General features: G+C 47.9%; 1 protein-coding gene across 1 annotated transcript in view; it reads right to left on the bottom strand.

Moving 5' to 3' along the window:
- Positions 1–26,133, bottom strand: part of LOC138304302 (serine protease 27-like) — a 422,171-nt gene that overhangs the window by 26,905 nt on the left and 369,133 nt on the right. The window lies entirely within an intron of this gene.

The following is a 26,133-nucleotide window of genomic DNA, read 5'->3' as shown; positions in this document are numbered from 1 at the left end:
GTCCACATAACATAAAAGACTGTTTGCACCAGATACTAACCTATGTACATGTGCTTGTTTTGCATCAGAAGATGGGCTGTCTGTAAAGATTTCACCACAGTCTGAAGGCTGCAGATAGTACAATCTTTAGCACTTTCAGACCTTGGTTTTCAGTGAAAAGTGCAGACTGTACACTGATCTTAGCATATAATGTTTAATACTCTGGGGTGTATTTGTCATGAGAGGTTCACTGCCCCGAGTGAGTACCTAAAGCTACTACTCATAAATGCCCTTTGTGAATTCCCAAAGTTGTAAACTTAGAAACTTAGACGTTTGGTCTAAGTTTAGACCAAACGTTTACGTTTGCTTTTGTGAATAGGGCCCATGTTTCTGATCAATTTGATTAAAACTGATGTACCAATTTCCATATCATCCAGAGGAGCTCCTCCCAGTTTGTTGGGCTTAAACCCAGTATCTTAGTGGTCAGTTGTGCTGACAGGGGTAACACCACTATTTCTTTAGTATCATCGAGCACCACTCTTTCCAACAAATCTGGGTTTGTGGACTGTCCTCCATATATGAATAAACAAAGCTTCACCTCGTCATCCACCCGGCAGCAATATGAAGATCCAGGGAACATTTTGTGGCTTCTATGGTGAATAAGATACCATTCTGCTATGATGCTAAGGGCTGACTCTGTGTGTTGGGCTAATGAGCTATTTAATATTCTTAGAAATATATCTCCATAGTATTCTCCATCCCTTTCTGGATATTTTTCCTTTTGGTCTTTTTCCCACATATTTCCATGGATTATCTTCTCAGTGAATAATCAGAAACGTATACACAGCTGATATGCAGCCCATGGTACCCTGATATGTTGAAAAGAGTTTTTCTCCTCGGGTCAAAGGTCTACTGGACACCACCTTAATCCCTTGTTAGAGAACCAAGTGAAACATTTCTACTAGTCCATAAATTGTTTAACCATCCATAAATTATCAGGCCTGTCCCTCTAATAAAATATAATATTCGACAGCTTTCAACACTCTTATTCTCCATCTCTGGAGAGCAAACTGTTCCACAGCTACAGTAAATTCCCCATTCCCCAAAAAAGTTGTCCAAGGGCACGTAAAGGTTTCCCAAATATTACTCATTCCGTATGTCTCAGAGCATGCTAGTAACATGTCTGCAGTAAATATTAGGAGGTCTGTGTTTTTGGGTCCACAGGTTTCACAAGTTGCCACTGCAAGGTTAATATGAACCCAATGAGCATTATTTTCTAGCTTTGATTACTCTCGTACTGTGCTTAATTGGACAGTTCTATAATAATTCAACGTTCCTGGAAAGCATAGTCCATCATTATCCTTGAGCCCACTACCATATAAAACTTAGGCCCTCATTACGAACCTGGCGGTTTCAAACCGCCAGGGTGGAGGGCAACGGAAGCACCGCCAACAGGCTGGCGGTGCTTCCTGGGCTATTCTGACCGCGGCGGTAAAGCCGCGGTCAGAAAAGGGGAACCGGCGGTTTCCCGCCGGTTTTCCCCTGGCCCAGGTAATCCTCCATGGCGGCGCTGCTTGCAGCGCAGCCATGGGGATTCCGACCCCCTTCCCGCCAGCCTGTTTCTGGCGGTTTACACCGCCAGGAAGAGCCTGGTGGGAACGGGTGTCGTGGGGCCCCCTAACAGGGCCCCACAAATATTTTCACTGTCTGCTTGGCAGACAGTGAAAATCGCGACGGGTGCTACTGCACCCGTCGCACCCCTGCAAATCCGCCGGCTCCATTCGGAGCCGGCTTCCTCTTTGCAGGGGCTTTCCCGCTGGGCCGGCGGGCGATCTTCTGGAGATCGCCCGCCGGCCCAGCGGGAAAGTTAAAAAGACCCCCCCCGGTCATTTGACCGCGGGGCGGTCTTTGGGCGGTTTCCGCCGCCCGCCGGGGTCGGAATGACCCCCTTAATGTCCATATTACACAGCTTCTATCATTAGGTCAAACACCAGTGATGAGGAGAGAACCATGCCTGTGCCTCTTCATAAGGGCAATGTATTTGATGATGATGTCATCTACCTTCATCCTAGCTTTCAGAGCCAAATACCCCACCAATCTCATATCTATAAATGGAGTTTTTAGTCCCAATTCATTATGCACCATTGTCGTAAAGGGCAATTCCATCCTGCTGAAGTCTTTTCCAGTGTCTAAGGCACGCAGATTGCCTTCACTTTCTTGCATTTTGCCTTTCTGCCTAAATGGGCTACCCTTTGGATATTGTTAAAAGTCTGTATTGCACGGTAGAATCCCAGACTTATCTACATTTATTAAGGATAGAAGAAGATAAGCCAGGTGCATTGTCAGGACCTTCAAATATAAGGCAGGGTCCAATAAAGTGATTTGCCTATCAGCTGTGCATTCTGAATGGTCTTTCCCTGGTTTCTGTATCACTACAATAGTGGCATCTTCCATTGTCACTGTCACTCTGCCTGTCTCTCAAACAAATTGTAATGCAATGAATTTGGAGGAATATTTTCTGTTGAACTCTACACTAAAGCCATCAGGTCCATAGACCTAACAGAATCTCAACCGTTTTTACAGACATTTATATTTCTTCTTCTCAAATAGGAATTCCTAGTTGGTAGACTTGATCATCGCATACTGTATGTGTTGGAATTATAACTTTTCTATAAACTTCTTCCTCCCTTGTTCCTTGGTTTTGTTCCTTAGAGAATAATTTGGACCAAAAACAGGAACCAAACATACTTGCTTTTGTCTTTATATAGTATCCTGCAGTCCCAGTGTTAGTTCTCAGAGCAATTGTGTCTTCTCTGCTTAACCTACCTTTATGTTTAATGCGCAATAGGTGTTGTACTTTGGCTCCTATCTTGTACACTTATCGTTTTAGTACAAGGAGATGCGTCAGTGTGTTATAGATAAGAAGAGGCCTTAATAGTCCCTATAGGTTCATGAGCATTTTCTGTCTGCTTTTTTATCCTAATTGTTTATGTTGTGGGTCCACTTCGTTAAGCTCTGATTCAATGTCCTTCTACTAAGAGAAAGCATCTTCTTTGCTGATCTGTGTTTCATGCTGTTAGAAATGGGGTTTCTGGTTGCCTACGGTATGCACCTAAGCCAGGCAGAACCCCCCCCCCCACTACGCAGGGCAAGGGAGTTACATGTCCAACATAACCACTGCTCATCGCCTTGGTAGCTTGGCACGAGCAGTCAGGCCTAACCCGGAAGCAATGTGTAAAGCATTTGCACAACATACACAACACAAATGACGCAATAAACACAAAGGGAACACAGCACCAAGTTATATATAAATAAACTGTACTGTACACAACATCAGTAGACCAAATATAACATGTCAGTAGTACCCTGCTACCCCAGCAATTGTCAGAACATTACACAGTATTGTTACCCTGCAGAATCAGCAGTAGTCACATAAAACACACAGGTTACTCATTATTCTGCAACATAAGCAGTAGTCAGGAAAAACAGTACTATAGAAATGCACTTGTCATAAAGGTATCATTAATGTCCATAGCAGGAACATTAGAAAACATATGGCAAGTCACAAAACAGGTTAGCATACAACGCTCATAATACCCATAAAAGGAACATTAGTAAACACATGGCAGGTCTTAGAAACATCCAACATAATGGCCATATCAGGAACATATGGAGAAACTATGGCATGTCACCAAAAATACATAATGACATCAGAGAAACGTGTGGTCAGTCACAGTACCTGTTTGAAAGGATGAAGGCCCCTCCAATGCCATGATGAAAAATGGGGGCCCCCTGTGCTCTTCAGTGCTAAAACGGGGGCTTCTTTGAGGGCCAAAAGCCTGATCTGGGTGCCAATTATCAGCTGAGGACCCCGGGGCAACAACCGACCCTCACAGGGGCAAGTGAACCAAAACGGGGCATAGGCCTTGGCTTAATTGGGGGCTGCCATCCACGTCCTCGCGGGGCGGCTGCTGTTGTCCAATTCCCTGGGGGAACTAGACCTTCAGGTTGAGCCTCCTAGCTCTGGGATCACCAAGCCCCACCCTCCCTCCTGGCCGGCGAGCTTCTTCTTGTGGTGGTAATCCAGCCCACTTCTTTCTCTTTTCTCTAATATTATCATTCACAGGTTCTCCCTTTTCAATCTATACATTCAGCTGGCCTTTTTCCTATGTTGTTGAGACAATATCCTCACGCTGCTTTTCTGCTTATCCTTTAAGTGTGTAACCTTATTACTCTTTCTTCCTCTATCTTGACCATGTGTCTCTCCTCTGTCCCTTTCATATCTTCTATTTTCTGTTTTTCTTTTGTATTCCTTCAGTAATCACTCATGCCTTCCCCCTCTCTCCTATATTCACATTCTCTCTCAGGTCAGTAAATGAAACTTAAATGTATGTGCTACTTTTTAAATTATTTCAAACAGTCTAATCTACTGGGTTGTAGAATACAGTTTCCTCACTGACGCCCAACCAGTTAACCATCCTGACCACTGTGCTTGTAACTAAATAATGTGACGTAGGGATTTTGATTCTTAGTGCCAAACTGGGCTTTCAGCATAGATATGTAGATAAACATTCTGGATTGTCTGGAAGGTATTCATGTGACAAGAGAAAACACCATTATTACTTTCTGCTGGGCAGTCCATATTGTAGAAGACTATATCAAACTGCCATATTTTAATTCAATATTATTAACCAAATAAAGGCAACCAACAATTCTCGAAGTATGTCGTACCAAAATGTTATGCACCTTACCTGTAAGGTGCCTATGAAAGATTTTGGTGAGAAACGCTCTCCTCCACATGCTAACACCTAAAAAGGTGAAACCATTGAAGGCCAGAGATGTGATGCTGTTTAGAATTCTGGGAGTGAAGGACACCCCCAGTGCATTAGCCTGCGCTATTAAGCATCTGATTCTCTGTTATACACTATACTTGATAATTTTGGGAAAACCGCAACCAATGAGAAGAAATTATTCAAATGCACCAGCGATCTATCTTAGAAAGGAGCATTCACCGTTAACTAGATCTTCCAATCAATTAATAAGGACCCAAATGGAGACAATGGTGATGGTGGGTATCCCAAAGAAGTTAAAGAACAAAGAATTGCTCATCTGGCGCCATCACCATGCCACTTACAATAAAGCTGTAGGAGGTTGATAAAACTCAACCCGAAACTAACATGAAAAAATTTATATAGTGCCTTGAAAAGCACCTTGAATCAACAAGAGAAACAGAGCCACAGTTGTCTGAAGGAGCAAATACTCACCGAAATACAAAATGCCAGGCATGTTACAGGGCTCAGCCTGGTTTGAACATCTAGATGTGCAATTCCTGTGAAAAATTGATCACAGAGCTTTAATGTGCTGCAATAGTATTCAGGCATTTTGAGTCCATTGTAGCACAGAATAGACAGGAAGTACTCAAAAGTCACCAATGTCAGGAACGCTATAACTTCCCTAGTTGCAGCTGACTTGATGTTGTTGGCTTCAATACTTCTTGGGTTACAGTGACAACTGAATAATCTGAATAAACTGCTAAATTTCTACAGGGAAGTCTTTCTAAACATATATCATACAAAGGTATGGCTCTTAATTTTTGATTCCAGGATATTGTTACAATATTAGCCTAGTCATGATATTGTGACTACAGAAAACATTGTAAGTATATCATTTGTTAGTTAATTATAAAATTGATGTTGTAAATATTGTTGCTGAACATATTGTGGTGCGTAATGTAATTCAGTCATATTTTTAATAATAAAACCTGAATTTAAATATTTATAGGGGATTATAATGAGTTATTCAAGAATTATTATAAAATGTTGAATTGTGAATAAATAAGTTAAAATGCACTATTTCACCCCTTCACTGCCAGGACTTTTCCCCCTCCTGTGACAAGTTTTTTTTGGCTATTTGTGGTAGTACACGCATAGGCCTTCATAACTTTTTGTCCATATAAGGTACCATGCTAAATTTGCATCCTTTTTTTCCAACATCCTTAGGATTCTAGAGGTACCCAGAGTTTGTGGGATCCCCTGGAGGAGACCAAGAAATTAGCAAAAATATAGTTAACATTAAGTGTTTTTTTTTAAATTGTGAAAAAGGGCTGCAGAAGAAAGCTTGTGTTTTTTTCCCTGAAAATGGCATCAACAAATGGTTTGTGGTGTTAAAATCACCATCTTCCCAGCTTTCAGAAACAGGCAGACTTGAATCAGAAAACCCAAATTTTTAACACAATTTTGGCATTTTAATGGACATACTCAATTTTTACTATTTTATGTGCTTTCAGCCTCCTTACAGTTAGTGACAGAAATGGGTGTAAAGCCAGTGCTGGATCCTGGACAGCTAAACAGTACTGCAAAATAGACAACATTCTGAATTCAGCAAATTGTTATTTGTGTAGATCCTTCAAGGTTTTCCTACAGAAAGTAAATAGAAAATGTTGAAATTGATGTGAAAAAGAGCCATTTCTGTAAACATTTTCTTTTATAACTTTTTCCAGCTATGGTAGATTTTTTAAATCAATATATTGTTACGTCTGCTGAACTCTTCTGGCTGCAGGGATATATAGGGCTTGTAGGTTCATCAAGAACCCTAGGTACCCAGAGCCAATAAAGGAGCTGCACCTTGCAATGTGTTTTCATTGTATACCGGGTATACAGCAATTTATTTGGTGAAATATAAAGAGTGAAAAATAGGTATCAAGGAAACCTTTGAATTTCCAAAATGAGCACAAGATAAGTTGTTGAGAAGCAGTGGTTATTTGCACATCTCTGAATTCTGAGGTCCTCATACTAGCATGTGAATTACACGGCATTTCTCAAATAGACATCTTTTTTACACACTGTCTTACATTTGGAAGGACAAAGTGTAGAGAAAGACAAGGGGCAATAACACTTGTTCTGATATTCTGTATTGCCCCAAGTCTCTCAATAAAAATGGTACCTCACTTATGTGGGTAGGCCTAGTGCCCGCAACAGGAAATGCAACATGAACACATCACATTTTTACATTGAAATCTGATGTGTTTTTTAGAAAGTGCCTAGCTGTGGATTTTGACCTCTAGCTCAGCCGGCACCTAGGGAAACCTACCAAACCTGTGCTTTTTTTAAAACTAGACACCTAGGGGAATACAGGATGGGGTGACTTGTGGGGCTCTCACCAGGTTCTGTTACCCAGAATCCTTTGCAAACCTCCAAAATTGGCAAAAAACACGTTTTCCTCACATTTTGGTGATAGAAAGTTCTGGAATCTGAGAGGAGCCACATATTTCCTTCCACTCAGCATTCCCCCAAGATTCCCAATAAAAATGATACCTCACTTGTGTGGGTAGGCCTAGTGCCCGCGACAGGACATGCCCCAAAACACAACATGGATACATCACATTTTCCCAAAGAAAACTGACCTGTTTATTACAAAGGGGGTCATTCTGACCTCGGCGGTAAAAGGCACTTACCGCCGGTCAGAAGACCGCCATAACACCGCCGCGGTAAACCGCCACGGTCATTCTGACCCGCTACTTGAAAACCTCCAAAAACCCGACATCCACAAAAGTCCGCCACACCAAAGGTCAGCGAAAAAATGGCGATGACCAAACCTCCACCGTCACGCCAACAGAAATACGCCCATGCCATTCCGACCCACGAATCCACGCGGCGGTCTTTCAACCGCGGTATTCCATTGGCGGTACACACCGCCACGCTCAAAATACACACACACAGACAAAACACAACCACATTGGCCAATTTGAAACACACACACCTGAGACACATATACACACCACTCCCACACACCCAATACAATATAAAACACACACCCACATCACCCACAAACCCCTACGACCACAATTGCGAATCAAGGACAGAGAGAGACAGCACTGCTTAGAGTAGACCATCACACAGAGGCAAATCACAACATCACCCACACAATTACCACGCACAAAACACCATACACCACCACACACATCACACTCCACAACACATACAACATCCCTCACCTCATCCACACCACCCCATGTAACCCCAAAGACACCCCAGGTTCTCTGACGCAGAACTCAGGGTCATGGTGGAGGAAATAGTTTGTGTAGAGCCCCAGCTATTCGGGGCACAGGTGCAGCACACCACAATTGCTAGGAAGATGGAGCTATGGCAAAGGATAGTGGACAGGGTCAATGCGGTGGGACAGCATCCACGCAATCAGGAGGACATCAGGAAGCGATGGAACGACCTACGGGGGAAGGTGCGTTCCATGGTATCAAGGCACAACATCGCGGTGCAGAAGACTGGCGGCGGACCCCCACCTACTCCCCAGAATTTACAGCATGGGAGGAGCAAGTCTTGCACATCCTGCATCCTGACGGCCTCGCAGGAGTATCTGGAGGAATGGACTCTGGTAAGTCAATTCTTAACTACTACTTCCCACCCCCACCCCACCTGCATGCCAGCACATACCCCCACCCTCACCCCCACCCCCATCACAACAACTCCTTGCAAATGGCTCACCATCACAACCCACCCATCCCAACACCAAGCCCTGCATGCGACCACAAAGCAGGGACACCCATCACCAAAGCATGCCCACTGCACACACACATCACCCCCACAAGCCACCCTCACAAAAGCCCCCACAAGGGAATGCCTGCACTTGGGTACACGGCCACCCACCCATCACACGAAATGCCACACACAGAAGCAATAACCATACCCTTATACCCCTGCAGGACCCGAACGCCACCACACCGCCACGGAGGGTCCAGAGATGTCCATCCCACCCCAGAAGAGGCCCCCAGCGATGACAGCAGCTCTGTCTCCCTGGACCCAGATGACCAGCCCGGCCCATCGGGGACCTCTGGACAGTCGGTTCCCCACAGACAGCCACAGGCTACAGCAGACCTAACCCCCTCTGGGAACACCAGCACAGCTCCCACCCAGCGGGCCCATGCCTCTGTCTCCAGGACACGTCAATCAGCGGTGTGTCTGCCACTACAGGGCACCCAGGTTGACCCACCACCCCAACAACAACAGGGACCTGGGGGCAGTGGTAGTGGGCACACCGTCCAGGGGACAGAGGCCCAGGAACACAGGGGAACTGGGAGGGCTGCTGTGCGACAGGGGGGGGACAGGCCCAGGGAACCCACTCTCCAAGAGGCCCTCACCACCATCATGGGAGCATACCACCACTTCCAGGAGACAATGGCGACAGTACTGGCCAGGTTCCAGGAGATCCAGGCACAGCAGGAGGAACGGTACATGGGGTTCAGAGAGGAACTGAGGAACATTGGTTCCGCAATGGGGACCATCGTCCTGGCCCTTAACCAGATAGTCACCACATTGCGGGACCATGTGGCACCCCAAAGGGCCCCTGTCACTAGCCTGGACCAGGAACAGCCTACCACCTCCGCCGGCGCTAGTGGACAGGAGGCCCCCACACAACGACAGGCCACCAGAACCCCACCTCCTGCTGAAGAACAACCACCCCGCAAGCGGAACCTGAGATCTCACAAGAAGACAGAGTAGGATTCCAAGACCCCCGCCAGCATAAGATACCCCCTGATGTCATCCCACTGTCCCACATTGTCACCCTGTCCAACCTTTAACTGCCCCTGCTCCATCCTTCCACAGGCATATGGACAATGCACCTGTGAAACTGAGAACTTGACTCTGCCATGGACTTAACTCCACCCCCACCCATCACCGTTTTACAATCATGTACCTATATGTAGCACTTGAAATAATTCACTTATTGCACTTAAAATAACAGGAGTCTGCTTGTATTCTTAACAAATGTATTACACATAACGGTGCAATTATGTTCAGTTACATTGTGATGACAACATACCAATGTCAATAAGCTTTAGTCCATGGGCAAACAAAGCAGAAGTCACTCAGTGGGACATACAGCTCTGAAAAGGGAAGGGAAAGTCACAATTCAGTTAAAAGGAACTGGGGGGAAACACAGACAGTAGAGACGCAGGAGGCCTTAAGTAAATGTGAAATGGCGTGGTTGATTCTTACCTGTGTGCTACTGAAAATATTGTTGTATGACTGTATCCCTGTTGTCCGTGTCGTCCCCGTCGTCTTCCTCCTCTTCACTCTCCACAGGCTCCACAGCTGCTACAACACCACCATCTGGACCATCGTCCTGCACAAAAGGCACCTGGCGTCGCAAAGCAAGATTGTGAAGCATACAGCAGGCCACGATGATATGGCACACCTTCTTTGGTGAGTACATTGGGGATCCACCTGTCATATGCAGGCACCTAAACCTGGCTTTCAGGAGGCCGAAGGTCCTTTCTATGATCCTCCTAGTTCGCCCATGGGCCTCATTGTACCGTTCCTCTGCCCTGGTCCGGGGATTCCTCACTGGGGTCAATAGCCAGGAGAGGTTGGGGTAACCAGAGTCACCTAATAACCACACACGGTGTCTCTGTAGCTGTTCCATCACATAAGAGATGCTGCTATTTCGCATAACATACGCGTCATGCACTGACCCAGGGAACTTGGCATTTACATGGGAGATGTACTGGTCAGCAAAACAGACCACCTGGACATTCATCAAATGATAACTTTTTCTGTTTCTGTACACCTGCTCACTTTCTTTGGGGGGAACCAAAGCCACATGGGTCCCATCAATGGCACCAATGATGTTGGGGATATGTCCAAGGGCATAGAAATCACCCTTCACTGTAGCCAAATCCTCCACCTCAGGGAAAACAATGTAGCTCCACATGTATTTCATCAGGGCAGACAACACTCTGGACAAAACCTTAGAAAACATAGGCTGAGACATCCCTGATGACATGGCCACTGTTGTCTGAAAAGACCCAGTTGCCAAAAAATGGAGTACTGACAGAACCTGCACCAAGGGGGAATCCCTGTGGGTTGGCGGATGGGGGAAATCAGGTCTGGCTCCAGCTGGGCACACAGTTCATGTATAGTGGCTCTGTCAAGCCTGTATCTAAGTATAATATGTCGTTCTTCCATTGTCGACAGGTCCACCAGCGGGCGGTACACGGGAGGATTAATCCTTCTCCTCGCAAGTCCCAGCGGACGGTGCCTAGGAACCGACATGGAACAGAAAGTCAAGCAAACCACAGGTTCGTTCACACAGCTTGCACAGTAAAAGAATCGCAATGCATTGAAAGGTTGTATGAGTGGCACTGCACGGCCTAGGCCTGTGTGACGCAGTTGAAATTATGCCATGTGGGCCCTTGAAATGGCGGCTGCCTGACCTGTGAAGTGTGACAGTGGGATGTGAGGTCAATGCGCTGGCGTGGCACACCGTGGCGGTAGGCGGTCGAAGACCGCGGTGCAAAGCCGCATTGGTTAACATTGCACCCTATGGGTTTCAGGAGCCAATGACGATGTGCGCCGGCGGTCGCGGTACGCATCGCCGAGGTACGCACCACCGCGGGCGTGACCGCCATTTTCTTTCTGATAAATCACTCGAGACCTGATCATCCACAGGAGAGGACCTATACTGCAAGTGCTGCTGTGACCTCGGTCTGGGAGATACAATGGCTGCTGCGACTGGGGAAAGGGCCCCTGCCTTCACATCTGAGGAATTGGAGAAACTTGTTGATGGGGTCCTCCCCCAGTATGCGCTACTCTACAGTCCTCCAGACCAACAGGTTAGTACACAGGGTGCACGTTGAATGGGCTATGCCTGTGTTGAGTGGGGTGGATGTAAGATGGTGGGGAGGGGAGCGAATGAGGAGTGCAACGCACGACAGATGAGAGCATGTGCCACATGGCAAGGTTGGGGAGGGGGGGCCACTCACATCGACCATGCAGAAAAGTGATGATATTTCCTTTCCCACCTTGTACATGTCACATAGGTCAGCGCCCATCAGAAGATCGACATTTGGCGTGCCATCGCCAAGGACGTCCGGGCCCTGGGGGTCCACAACAGACGGGGCACCCACTGCCGAAAGAGGTGGGAGGACATCCGCCGCGGGACCAGAAAGACCGTCGAGTCTCTGCTGGGGATGGCCTCCCAACGTAGGAGGGGTGCCAGCCGCCAATTGACCCCCCTGATGTCCCGGATCCTGGCGGTGGCCTACCCCGATTTGGATGGGCGCGTGAGGACATCACAGCAGACACAAGGGGGTGAGTATCAGCACATTCTGCTATCTTTGCGCGCAGTGGAGGTGTCTGGGTTGGGGAGGAGGGCTGTGGGTAACTCTAGGCCAGGGCGCTTTCTGTAGGCTAGTCCCCTCCGTTAGGCATGGCCCTGTGCCCCCGCCCCCCACCTCTGTAGGGAGCCAAGTACAGCTATCCATGGTCCTGCATCACCCATGTGTGCATTTGTCGTCCATAGACCTGTAGGCCTAGTCACAAGAACTGAGTAGTGTACCCCGATTGCGCGGCGTAGTGCTGGGGGCTTCTGTGTCTGTCCTCTCCGACAACGGTGTTGCCAATGCATGCACTCAACCTGTCTTAATTTCTCCCCCCCACCCATTTTCTTTTTCTTCCTGTGCATGTGTGCATTAGCATCATCAGGCGGAGGAGAATTGGCATCGGCGCACGAGGGAGCTGCATCTCACATGGCCCCGGAGGGCCATGCAACAGACTCCGATTACACCAGTGAGACGGAGGGCGAGGGGAGCTCCACAACGGGGACCCGTGGAGACGTCAGCGACACCGACACGTCCTCGGAAGGGATCTCCCTTGCGGTGGCGGCAACATCCGTGGCTACCGCCACAACAGGTACAGCCGCCACCCAGCGCACCAGCCCCGCCCTCCTAGCAGCCTCTCAGCCTTCGCTCCGTGCCCGCTCGGCCAGGAAACCGGCCATCTCCTTCGCCCCAGGCACCTCAGGCCCTGCCCCAGTTACCCCTGCTGCCCTCAGTGAGGAGGTCATTGACCTCCTCCAGACCATCATTGTTGGGCAGTCTACCCTTTTGAATGCCATCCAGGGTGTAGAAAGGGAGGTGCATCGGAGCAATGCATACCTGGAGGGCATTCATTCGGGTCAGGCTGCCCATCAGCGATCATTCAACGCTCTGGCCTCAGCACTGACGGCAGCCATTGTCCCTGTCTCCAGCCTCCCTCTTCTAACTGCCTCCACCCAGTCCCAGTCTCCTGTTCCTCAGCCTATCCCATCCACACCATCAGACCAGCCTGCACACACCTCAACACCCAAGGGCAGCTCATCCAGACATAAGCACCACAGATCCCACAAGCATTCACCCAAGCAACATCCAGATGCAGACATGGGAACAGTCACTACCACCTCTGTGTCCCCCTCCTCCTCGTCTCCCTCCTCCCTCCCTGTGACGTCTCCACTCACACCTGCATGCACACCACCATCAGCCAGTACTTCCATCACCAGCACACCCTCCAGTACAGTCCGCACACGTGCAGTCACCACCCCCACTGCCATTTACACGTCCCCTGTGTCCTCTCCCAGTGTGTCTGTCACCCCCTCTTCCAAACCACACAAACGCAGGCAGCCACCCACCTAACAGCCATCCACCTCACGACAGCCTCTGTCACAAGCACCTGCACCCAAAGACAGCACACTTGACTCTCCTACAACCACATCCTCTTCCTCCACTCCCATACCCACTGCACCTACCCTTCCCATTGCTCCTAAAAAACTTTTCCTCTCCAAAATTAACCTCTTTGCATCACCTGACCCACCCCCTCCATCTGCTAAGAGTCCAAAGAGCACCTCAGCCACCACCAGCCCTGCATCTACTATGACCATAGTGCAGGGCTATTGGAGTCCACCAGCTCCTAGGGCAGGAACATCGGCCAGCAGCAAGGGGACAGCCAGCCCACCCCCTGGGAAGAGGACAAAAAAAACTAAGGGCCGGCGCGAGAAGCCTGAGACGGCTGCCACCAAGGACAGTAGCCTTGCCCCGTCACCTGCCACATCATCAAAGGGAGGCAAGGGCCAGAGAGCTTCAGCGAAGGAGGGCAAGGGCAGCAGGGCGGAGACGTCATGCAGCAGGCGAGCTGACCAGGAGGGCCCCACCAGCCCCATTCCGGGTGTGACGGACGACACCCACGGGCCCATGACTCCATCACAGGAGGGCCCCGCAACCGCAAGGTCGGAGGGCGACTAAGCGGGAAGTCTTGGCCAGGTCTGGCTCCCTAGAAAGACAGTACAAGCACCGCTGAACAGGGCCCCACCGTGAGGAGCACCGCTGAACAGGGCCCCGCCAAGACAAGCACCGCTGAACAGGGCCCCGCCGTGAGAAGCACCGCTGAACAGGGGCCGCCGTGACAAGCACCGCTGAACAGGGCCCCGCCGTGAGAAGCACCGCTGAACAGGGGCCGCCGTGACAAGCACCGCTCTGCTGGGCCCTTCATCTCAAGCACCGCTCCGCTGGGCCCTTCATCTCAAGCACCGCTCCGCTGGGCCCCGCCGTCTCAAGCACCGCTCCGCTGGGCCCTTCATCTCAAGCACCGCTCCGCTGGGCCCTTCCTGTCAAGCACCGCTCCGCTGGGCCCTTCATCTCAAGCACCGCTCCGCTGGGCCCCGCCGTCTCAAGCACCGCTCCGCTGGGCCCTTCATCTCAAGCACTGCTCCGCTGGGCCCTTCCTGTCAAGCACCGCTCCGCTGGGCCCTTCATCTCAAGCACCGCTCCACTGGGCCCTGCCGTCTCAAGCACCGCTCCGCTGGGCCCTTCCTGTCAAGCACCGCTCCGCTGGGCCCTTCATCTCAAGCACCGCTCCGCTGGGCCCTTCATCTCAAGCACCGCTCCGCTGGGCCCTTCCTGTCAAGCACCGCTCCGCTGGGCAACGCCGTCTCAAGCACCGCTGGCCCATTGACAGTGCCGGTTCTGTCTCGAGCAGGTGTTCACGAAGCACTCTGGGCACCATGCCTCCTCCATTACCAGTGGAGTCGGTTATCCATCTGATGGACTGTGGCTTTGCACTCCCCAGGATGGTCCAGTGGGCAACCCTTCCACTGTAGAGACTTGAGAGACTGTGGCTTTGCACTCCCCAGGATGGCACAGTGGGCAACCCTCCCACTGTAGAGACTTGAGAGACTGTGGCTTTGCACTCCCCAGGATGGCACAGTGGGCAACCCACCCACTGTAGAGACTTGAGAGACTGTGGCTTTGCACTCCCCAGGATGGTACAGTGGGCATGGAGGCCCCTCGTGGATCTGGCGTCGTGGACTCATGTGGCTGAGGTGCCACCCCTTCCCTTCCCCCTGAGGTGCCTGTAGTTTTATCATCTGATGCCCCTGCAGTGTTCTCTCCAATGGTATCCGGTCTCCTGTGTGGGCTTTGCCCATGTGTTTGTACACATTGGCCCACGGACTATGGAAATTTAACTAACTGTGCAGGACTTATTGCCTATGTTTATAATTTTCCCTATGTTCATTCTTTATTTTGTATATTTCATATTGCATATTTACCATGACTTCAATGAACCTATTTTATACATAAATTTTAACGTTCATTTAAATTATGTCTTTGCATTATTCTGGGGGGTTTGGGGGATGTCACTCTGACTTGTTGCTCTGCATTGGTGTGTAGGGATTTGCGGGGGGTGGGGGGGTGGGTGTGTCGCGTATGTGTGTGCCCGTAACCTTTTCTCCTCCCCCTCCCCTGTGTCGTAGGTGCAGTACTCACCGTTGTCGTCTGCGCCGGCGTTCGTACTCCTGGTAGATGAGCAGGTAGACAATAGCTGGTAGGATGTTTAATTCGGGTTCCATGCTGTCCTCCTTCCTCGTGGAGTGTGTTTCGATGAGCGTTTTCCCGTTCGTAGTCTGTTTCCGCCGTGTTTCTATCGGCGGGGCTCCCGCCCCGGAAAAGGTGGCGGATTGGTGAGTTGTGATAGAGTGGGCGGTACATTGTCTGCCGCCTGCCTGTTGGCGGTGACCGCCAACCTGTTTGTCTGTCCTGCCGTGGCAGTCGGAGTGTTAAAGTGGCGGGCTGCGTTGGCGGTTCCCGCCAGGGTCAGAATTCCATTTTTTTGACATCCTGCCTGTTGGCGGGGTGGCCGCTGCTTTATCACCGACCGCCAGGGTTGTAATGACCCCCAAAGTGCCTAGCTGTGGATTTTGACCTCTAGCTCAGCCGGCACCTAGGGAACTGTTAGAAATGGGGTCTTTGGTTGGCTGTCAGGTTACCCCCTGTCCAAGCAAGGACCCTCACTCTAGTCAGGGTAAGTCACACACAATCCAAATTATCCTGTGCCCACCCTCTGGTAGCTTGGTACTGAGCAGTCAGGATTAACTTAGAAGGCAATGTGTAAAGTATTTGTGCAAGAAATCATGCAATAACACAGTATAAACACCACAAAATTACACCACACAGTTTTAGAAACATATAGAATATTTATCTGATTAAATGTAGGTCAAAATGATCAAGAATTGATAAGTGCACATTATAATATCACTTTAGAAAATTATGTAAAGAGTCTTAAGTTCTTAAGAGCAGTAAGAGTCTCTTGCAAACACAAAGTATCTGGTTAGCGTCTAAAATTATCCGCAAGGGGCCGCAGAGGAGGAGATGCGTGAAAAATAGGGAGGTGTGTGTCATTTTTTCCGGGTGCACACAGACGATGCGTTGATATTTTTCACGCAGTCAGGGCCTTGCGTTGATTTCTGGCACGTGGACTTGGATCCTTGCATGCAGGACGAAGTCACAGGAGCTGGGTCGATCCAGTGGGCGATGCGGGAAAACGTATGTCGCATGGCAGGCACTGCGTCGATTCTTCTCACAGGAAGTCAGGCTGCGTCGTTCCTGCTCAGTGTGCAGTGATTTTCCCACTGCGATGCATGCTGTGCGTCGTTTCTCGCAGGCTGTGTGTCGAGTTTTTGCCACACAAGGAGTTCTTTGCAGGATGAAGTCTTGTTGGCCCTGAGACTTCAAGAACAGGAGTCAAGCTCTATCCAAGCCCTTGGAGAGCACTTTTCAGCACAGACAGAGGGCAGCAAGGCAGCAGGGCAACAGCAGGGCAGCAGTCCTTTGCAGAAAAGCAGTCAGGTGAGTCTTTTGGGTAGCCAGGCAGCTCCTCTTGGCAGGTTGTAGGTCCTGGTTCAGAGTTTCTTCCCCAGTGGTATCTTGTCCATAGATGTCTGAGTTGATTGGGTCAGTGGCCCTGTTTAAATACCCAAATGTGCCTTTGAAGTGGGGGAGACTTCAAAGAGTGGCTTAGAAGTGCACAAGGTCCCCTTTCAGTTCTATCCTGTGTGCAAGGGTCCCAGTAGGGGTTTGGCAGTCCATTGTGTGAGGGCAGGCCACTGTCCTTTGACATGTAAGTGTCAGGCCCGCCACCCTCCCAGTCCAGGAAGACCCATTCAGTATGCAGATATGTGCAGGTGTGACGGAGCATCCTGTGTTTGTGGTTGTCTGAGTGCAATGCACAAGGGAGCTGTCAACTAACCCACCCAGACGTGGATTGAAAGGCACAGAAGGATTTAAGTGCAGGGAAATGCTCACTTTCTAAAAGTGGCATTTCTAAAATAGTAATATTAAATCCAAATTCACCAGTCAGCAGGACTTTGTATTACCATTCTGGCCATACTAAATATAACCTTGTTACTCTTTTCAGATCAGAATCTACCACTCAGACAGTGTATGAGGGTAGCCCTGATGTTAGCCTATGAAAGAAGCAGGCCTCACAGTAGTGTAAAATGATTTTAGGACATATAAACTACACAGGTACATGTCCTGCCTTTCCCCTTTATATCACCCTGCCCTATGGGTTACCTAGCACCTACCTTAGGGGTGACCTATATGTCGTAAAAGGGGTGTTTAAGGTTTGGCAAGTGGTTTTAAATGGCAAGTCGAATTGGCAGTGAAACTGCACACACAGACCTTGCAATGACAGGCCTGAGGCATGGTTAAGGGAATACTTATGTGGATGGCACACTCAGTGCTACAGACCCACCAGTAGCATTTAATCTACAGGCCCTGGGCACATGTGGTGCCCTTTACTGGGGTCTTACAAGTAGATTAAATAAGCCAATTGGGTATGAACCAATGTCACCATGTTTTAAGGGAGAGAGCATATGCACTTTAGCACTGGTTAGCAGTGGTAATGTCAGCAGAGTCCTAAAACCAGCAAAAACAGCATCCAAAAAGTGGAGGGAGGCAGGCAAAAGGTTAGGGGTGACCACCCTAAGTCTGTCAGGTCTAACAGGAACTCTACCAAACCTGTACATTTATTTAAACTAGATACCTAGTGGAATATAGGATGGGGTGACTTGTGGGGCTCTCACCAGGTTCTGTTACCCAAAATCCTTTGCAATCCTCAAGATGTGGCAAACAAAACACTTTTTCCTCACATTTCGGTGCTGCAAAGTTCTGGAATCTGAGGAGAGCCACAAACTTCCTTCCACCCAGCATTTCACAGGTCTCCCAATAAAAATGGTACCTCACTTGTGTGGGTAGGCCTAGTGCCCACGACAGGAAATGCCCCACATCACTATGTGGACACATCAAAAGGATCAAATACAAAACAACCTGTTTTTGTGGGGGCACCTGCGTTTTTGGTCCTGGGCTCATCAGCCATACAGGGAAACTACCAAACCCAAATATTTCTAAAAAATGGACACCCAAGGGAGTCCAGGGAGGTGTGACTTGTGTGGATCTGACCCAGAATCCTCAGCAAACCTCAAATTTAGCTACAAATCACATTTTTTCCCACAGTTCTGTGTGGGATCACCACACTGCCACAATTTTCCCACCACCCAAGGTTTCCATCAGTCTACCGATAAAAATTATACCTCACTTGTGTAGGTGTGCCAAGTGCCTGTGACAGGAAAGAGCCAAAAACCTGTCGTAATTAAAGGGGAACCAAAGCGGGTCCAAAAGGGCAGTTTGGAAAAAAACGTTTTTAGGCTGACAAGTAGGTCAGAATTTTTATCGGTATAGGTGCAACAATGCTGGGTGGTAGGAATTTTGTGGATTCCTTCAGATTCCGCAAGGTTCCATCACAAAAATGTGGGAAAAATGTGTGATTTCAAGCAAAGTTGGAGGTTTGCAGGGCATTGTGGGAAAAACAATGGTGTGGGTGCATGTGAAGTACACCACCCTGGACTCACCCAGATGTTTAGTTTTCAGATATGTCTAGGTCTTGTGAATTTTTCTACATGGCAGCGTCCCAAAGTCCAAAAAGTGCAGCCCTCACCATTTCCAAGTGGGACGATTTTGAGAGTTAGACAAGCTTTCATGGCCAAAACCAAAACCAAAATAATCAAATGTCCTCTTGCTTGCCATTGGGATAAGATATTTTAGTGTGCGGGGGGAGAGATGAAAGACTTTTGCCCCCTTCAGTTGGGGTGGGGGCATAAACATGCCCATACTGCTTTATAGCCACCACCACACTATTTTTTTTTTTTTAAATTCCCTGGCTTCTAGCAGGCTTTCTGCCCCCCTGGGGGTGGATCGGGTAAATGCAAGCATTTCTCTTCCGATCGCTCTGGAGGCTGGGCTTCCCGCACGATGGAGGCGGCTTCTAATTAGGTCAGCATGTGATCCTGCGCTGACGTCATCAGACATCACTGTGGGTGGCGGGTGGAAGGGGAAGTGATTCCCCTTCCATCCCTGCCCTCGGGGGGAGCACTAGCGCTTCACCCGAGGGCCAGTAGCAGGACGTAATGGTTATGCCAGTGGTGCCTGAGCACTGCACCAACGGACATAACCATTTGGTCCTTGGCGTTCAAGGGGTTAAATATGCATTTCATAATAAACATTCAAACAAATTATACTAGCTATCTGATCTAATATAGTTTTTTATATAATAAGACAAAACCAATTATTTATAGTTGCCTGAATTTTGATTTCAGTTCGAAAATTAAATCTGACACTGATGTTTACTTAATTGGAGTTAGAATGGATATTCTGTCCTCCCCATTATATATTCTTCCCAGTGTATGTTTGTGGATTTGAATTAGCACAGTAAATATACTACCTTCCCCTAAAGTAGGAATTTTTACATTGTTTCCACATTGTTTAAAGAAATGGAGTTAGAATATACATTTGCCCGTTTCAAGCCAGAATATATGAAGTTTCTGCAAGGTGTTTGGAATTGGAGTTAGAATATTAACACCAACCCCCAAAATACAAGCTCTTTCACTGACGTTTGTTGAAGGTAGTATAGTAAATTGGACTCCATAAATAAATTAAAGCTTTATATATGCAGTTAACCTAATTATTTAGTGCTTTTAAATTAGTATTTATAATTTAGGTCCTAAAATAAATTCAGTTTTTTATAATTAAGTCATGTAGGACCTAGGGCCTGATTAAGAGTTTGGCGGTCCCACTGCAGGACCACCAAACTTGCAGGGAGGACACCACCGCTATGGCGGTGGCATCCCCCTAGCCCTATTACAATGTTCCTGCCGGTCTGACTGGTGGGAAAATTGCAATTAGAGCATTCCCGCTGGTCAGACCGGCAGGATTAGTGCTAACATTTAAAATTATTTTGTAATTTTAAAAAAAGCTAATTTGAAGAGATAAGGGGGTCATTACGAACTTGGCGGTCATGCGCAGGTGGCAGTCAGACTGCCACCAATGCTGCGGTCCAAGCGTAATATTACCGCCATGGTCGGACCGCCAGCACAGTCAGAATTCATTGTCCAAATGGCCTGGCGGTACTGGAGGTCCTTATCCACCAGAGCAGCGCTGCATGCAGCGCTGCTTTGGGGATTACAACTTTGTTCTCCGCCAGCAATTTCAGGACGGTAGCAACTCCATGAAAAGACTTTGCGGAGAACAGGTGCAGGGAGTCCCAGGGAGGCCCTGGCACTGCCCATGCACTTGGCATAGGAAGTGCAGGGGCCCCCAGGGCCAACATCATCGCAATGTTCACTGTCTGCTTTGCCAACAGTGAGCATTGCGAGCGTGCTGGTGCACGGTACGTACTACAGTATTGTCAATGCTGTAGTTCATTTCCCACTGGGACAGGGGCCGGAAACTGTTGTTTCCGCCCACTGACCAAGCAAGAAAGCCTCACCATCGGGATTTTAGCGGACAGGCTTTTCCGTCCGCCGAAATCGTAAACAGCCCCAATGTGTTATACATTTTTAGTTTATTTGTTATATGTTAACTAGATATTTTTAATTATTTTACATTTATGTTTTACTATAAATATATTTTAAATTATTAACAAATTGTAAACATCATTACATTTTCCTCGACTTTCCTATAGGTTGGTGGAGATCTCCACTGCAGGTGGAAAATTACTAATACAAGCTTTACACTCATAATATAATTTGCATGAGGCTTCCCCTCCTTTTTGGATGTAGTAGAATCATATAGTCTGACCCAGACAGGGAATACACAAGTAGGTCAAGTCATAGAATGTTCTAAGCAAGAAAATGCCCACTTTCTAAAAGTGGCATTTTCAAACTGACAATTTAAAAAACAACTTTACCAAAAGATTTATTTTTTTAAATTGTGAGATCAGAGACCCCAAACTCCACATCTTTACCAGCTCCCAAAGGGAAACTGCACTTAAAAGTTATTTAAAGGCAGCCCCCATGTTAACCTAAGAGAGTGACAGGCCTTCCAAAAGTGAAAAACGAATTTGGCAGTATTCTACTGTTATGGATATTTGGTTCTTACTGGCCTTATAAGTGAGGCCTGCACTTTGCAGGGCCTTCAACACTTCCTGGAGGTGGTGCAAGTGGTCCTCCCAGGTGGAGCTGAAGCCAGCAATGTAATTTAGGTATGCCACCCTGAAGTTCTCCAACCCCGCCAGGACTTGGTTGACCAGTCTCTGGAAAGTGGCAGGTGTGTTCTTCAATCCAAAGGGCATGACACAAAACTGGTAGTGCCCCTCGGTATTGAGAACGTTGACCTCTCTTTTGCCCCCTTGATTAAGGCAATCTGAGAGTACCCAGACATCAAATCAAAAGTGCTGAGGAACTGGGCAGACCCCAATCGGTCAATGAGCTCATCAGCTCTGGGGATGGGGTGTGTGTGTGTCCTCGTGACAGTATTGAGCCCACTGTAGTCAGCACAGAACCTAAGTTCAGGTGTGACACTAGGTGTAGCAGCCTTGGGGACCAGAACCACAGGATTGGACCAAGGGCTGTTGGAGTGCTCAATCACCCCTAACATCAGTATCTTAGAGACCTTCTCCTTGATGCTGTCTCTCACTCTGTCAGTCACCTTGTAAGACTTGTGCTTGACAGGTAGACTATCCCCAGTGTCAATATTGTGGGTGCACCTATGGGTGACCCCGGGGTGTGTGAGAACAGTGAGGTGAACTGACATTGTAACTGGCAACAGTCCCTCTGCTGTTCTAGGGTCAGAGTAGGGGAGAGGTTCACACCATCTACTGACCCATCCTGCTCTTTTGCAGATAGGATGTCGGGGAGAGGTTCAATCTCCTGTTCCACCCCATCATCTGTGACCAAGAGCATGGTCAAATCGGACCTCTCAAAGTGCAGTTTGAGGCGGTTTGCATGTAACACCCTTAAAGTGTTCCTAGGAGTCCACATGGCCATTAAGTAGGTGACACTAATTTTATGCTCCTTCACCTCAAATGGCCCAGACCAACAGTCTTGGAGAGCACAGGGCTCTACTGGGGCCATCACCCACACTTTCAGGCCACGATGAAACTCAACCAGAGTGCTATTCTGGTCATACCAGAGTTTCATGTTTTCCTGGCTAGCCTCCAGATTCTCTTGAGCGAGTTGCCGAAAGTAGGCTATCTGGTTCCTGAAGGTCAGCATGTAACTGAATACATCCTGGTGATGCTTCCTGGGAACTTGCTCCCAGCCCTCCTTCACCAAATTGAGAGGCCCTCTCACAGGGTGCCCATACCGAAGTTCAATGGGGCTGAGGCAAACACCCTTCTGTGGTACCTTCCTGTAGGCGAACAACAGGCATGGTAACAAGATGTCCCACTTATGTCTAATGGGTTCAGAAAGACCCATAATCATGCCCTTCAGGGTATGGTTGAATCTCATGGATTCCACTCCTTATACCCATTTCTGCCTTTGACATAGGTAAACTTCAAAGTGGCTTACAAGATCCTGCCTTGCCCAGGCCTGGCACCAGACACACACCAGTGGGTTGGAGACTGCATTGTGTGAGGACAGGCACAGCCCTTACAGGTGCAGGTATCAGCTCCTCCCTTTCCACTCTAGCCCAGGAGACTCATCAAGATATGCAGGACACTCCCCAGCTCCCTTTGTGTCACTGTCTAGTGGGAATTCACAAACAGCCCAACTGTCAGTCTGACCCAGACGTGGATTACACAAGCAGGAAGAGGCACAGAATTGTTAAGCAAGAAAATATCCACTTTCTAAAAGTGCCATTTTCAAACAGACAATCTAAAAACCAACTTTACCAAAAGATGTATTTCTAAATTGTGAGTTCAGAGACCCCAAACTCCATATCTCTATCTGCTCCCAATGGGAAACTTATTTTCAAATATAGTTAAAGGCAGTCCCCATGTTAACCTGTGAGAGAGTTGGGCCCTGCAATACTGAAAACTGAATGTGGCAGTATTTCACTATCAGGACATGTAAAACACATCAGTATATGTCCTACCTTTAACATACACTGCACACTTTCCATGGAGCTACCTAGGGCCTATCTTAGGGGTGACTTACATGTAGTAAAAGGGAGGGTGTAGTCCTGGCAAGTGGGTACACTTGCCAGGTCGAATTGTCAGTGCAAGACTGCACACACAGACACTGCAGTGGCAGGTCTAAGACATGTTTACAGGGCTACTCATGTGGGTGGCACAATCAGTGCTGCAGGCCCACTAGTAGCATTTGATGAACAGGCCCTGGGCACCTCTAGTGCACTTTACTAGGGACTTACTAGTAAACTAAATATGCCAATCATGGATAACCAATCGTCAATACAATTTAGACATCGATCACTCACTCTGGTTAGTAGTGGTAAAGTGCCCAGAGTATCAAAAGCAGCCAAAACCAATTACAGCACAGGGTCCAAAAATTGGAGGTCAGATGTAAAAAGTAAAGGGAAACCACGCCAAGAGGTCTCTGGTCTAACACCCTGTCACCCATTTTGTTTTCCACCATGTCACATTCCAGAAATCCCCATTTCTTCGAAGATGATGGATGAGATCATATGAGTAGAGTCACAATTGTTTGGAATACAAGTCCAGCAAACACTTCCCAGTAGGAAAATGGAAATTGGGACAGGATAGTCGACAGAGTGAATGCTGTAGGCACCACCCTGTGCACAAAGGAGGACATTAGGAAGAAGTAGAACAACCTCAGGGGAAAGATCCGTTCCCTGGTCTCCAGACACCAGCTGCCGGCCAAGAAGGCTGGCAGTGACCCTCTCAGTACCCTGTTAAAACTATTTTCCTGGGAGGAGAAGGTGCTTGTCATCCTGCATCCTGAGGGTTTGAAAGGAATGCCTGGGGGAGTAGAGTCTAGTGAGTTAGAGCACAAAAAAGTCACAGAAATGCAATGTCATGCATGCTTACAGCTCACCGTTTTCCAAAGTCTTGTTAATTTACTCCACCAACATTCATTACCAAGAGTATCTGAGTTTAAAGACTTTCAATGTGTATTATTGGACATAACATACCAGCTACCAAGGCCATCACATGCCATATGTCTAAATAGTGCATGTAAATCTCATAATTCCAAAAACTTTCCAAGATTCATGGTATGTCCAAAAATGTGAATGTATGCTCAAATCTAAATGCAGACTACATACTGATATGTAAAATAAAACAGGTGTCAAATGTTGGTGAGTAGAGGGAGTGACCTGACTGCAACTCCCAGGAGACTCTCTTTTTCTAACTCCTACCATGAGCACATTGCGCATAGCCCAAAGATACCTGTTTGTGAACTCTCAAATGAAGTGTACTTACCTGGAATTATACCATTTTTCTAGTGTTAGGAAGTGGAGCGTATGACCTTGCTGCAAAGCCCAATAGGCCCTGTTGTTGTAACTCTAAAATACTAGCTCACTGTTCACTTGCCCAAATACACCTGTTTGCTGACTCTCAAATCAAGTTTACTCACCTGGGAGGATACCATTTGTCTTGTGTGTGAAGTAGAGAGAGATACCTGACTGCAAAGCCCAGTAGTCCCTGTTGCTGTAATTCCAAACACCATCCCAGTGTCCACTTGGTCTAATACAACAGTTAGTGAACTCCTACATGAGTTGTACTCATCTGGGAAGATAACATTTGTGTGGGATGTGTAGTAGAGGAAGTGATCTTACTCCAATTCCCAGGAGGCTCTGTTGTTGTCATGCCAAACACCAGCCAGTGGTCACTTGGCCCAGTACACCTGTTTGTAATCTCTCTAATGCTATTTACTCACTTTGGACTATAGCATTTGTCAAGTGTGGTCAAGGAGAGGGAATGACCTCACTGCAACTCCCATGAGGCCCTGTTGTTGTAACTCCAAACCCCAGCCCATGGTCTGCTTGGCCCAATACAACTGTTACTGAACTCCCACATGAGGTGTACTGACCTGGAAAGATGCAATTTGTTTAGTGTGTATAATAGAGAGAGTGTCATGATTGTAACTCCCAGGAGGTCCTTTTGTTGTAACTCCAAACACCAGCCCAATGGTCACTTGGCCCAAGACACCTGTTTGTGAACCCTTAAATTGAAGTGTACTGACGTGGGAGGATACCATTTGTATAGTATGTGGTGGAGGGAGAAAAACCTGACTACAACTCCCAGGAAGTCCTGTTGTTGGAACTCCAAACACCAGCCCAGTGATCAGCTGTCCAAATACCATTTTTTGCCAACTCTCTAGTGACGTTTACTCACGCGACCAAGATATAGATCATGCTCAACTCAGAGACGTGTCTGTCTACCTAGCTACATCTTGACTTGCTAACCCAAGATGCAACTATTGAGGACAGGAATTACACCTTACCCAGTGTGTACAACATATATTCCTAAGGCTTCAAGCTGCATCACCAGATTGGTATTGGCAGCAGACACATTGACACAGCACTGTGCACATGATCACTCCAGTCACATATACAACACATTCCTGGGTTTGTCTGCATCCCACTCGACTAGGCCACAAAATTGTCAAAGCCAAATGTTGCCTCTCCACTGTGTTGGCTTCACTGGTGGTAAGATGTCATTTTCAGGCCACCTTTCAAAGTGCAACTGATCTGAGCATCTCATCAGCTGCTTGAGTCAAATTGGTTTGGCATGCTTCACATGTGTCATGTCAAGTCAAGCCTAACTAAGCAACCTGGTCAGACTGCAACAGTGA

The sequence above is a fragment of the Pleurodeles waltl genome, chromosome 7 (genome assembly GCF_031143425.1).
Source record: "Pleurodeles waltl isolate 20211129_DDA chromosome 7, aPleWal1.hap1.20221129, whole genome shotgun sequence".
Taxonomy (NCBI): Eukaryota; Metazoa; Chordata; class Amphibia; order Caudata; family Salamandridae; genus Pleurodeles; species Pleurodeles waltl.
Note: the sequence above shows the minus strand (reverse complement) of the source record. Positions and strands in the feature narration are given on the sequence as shown.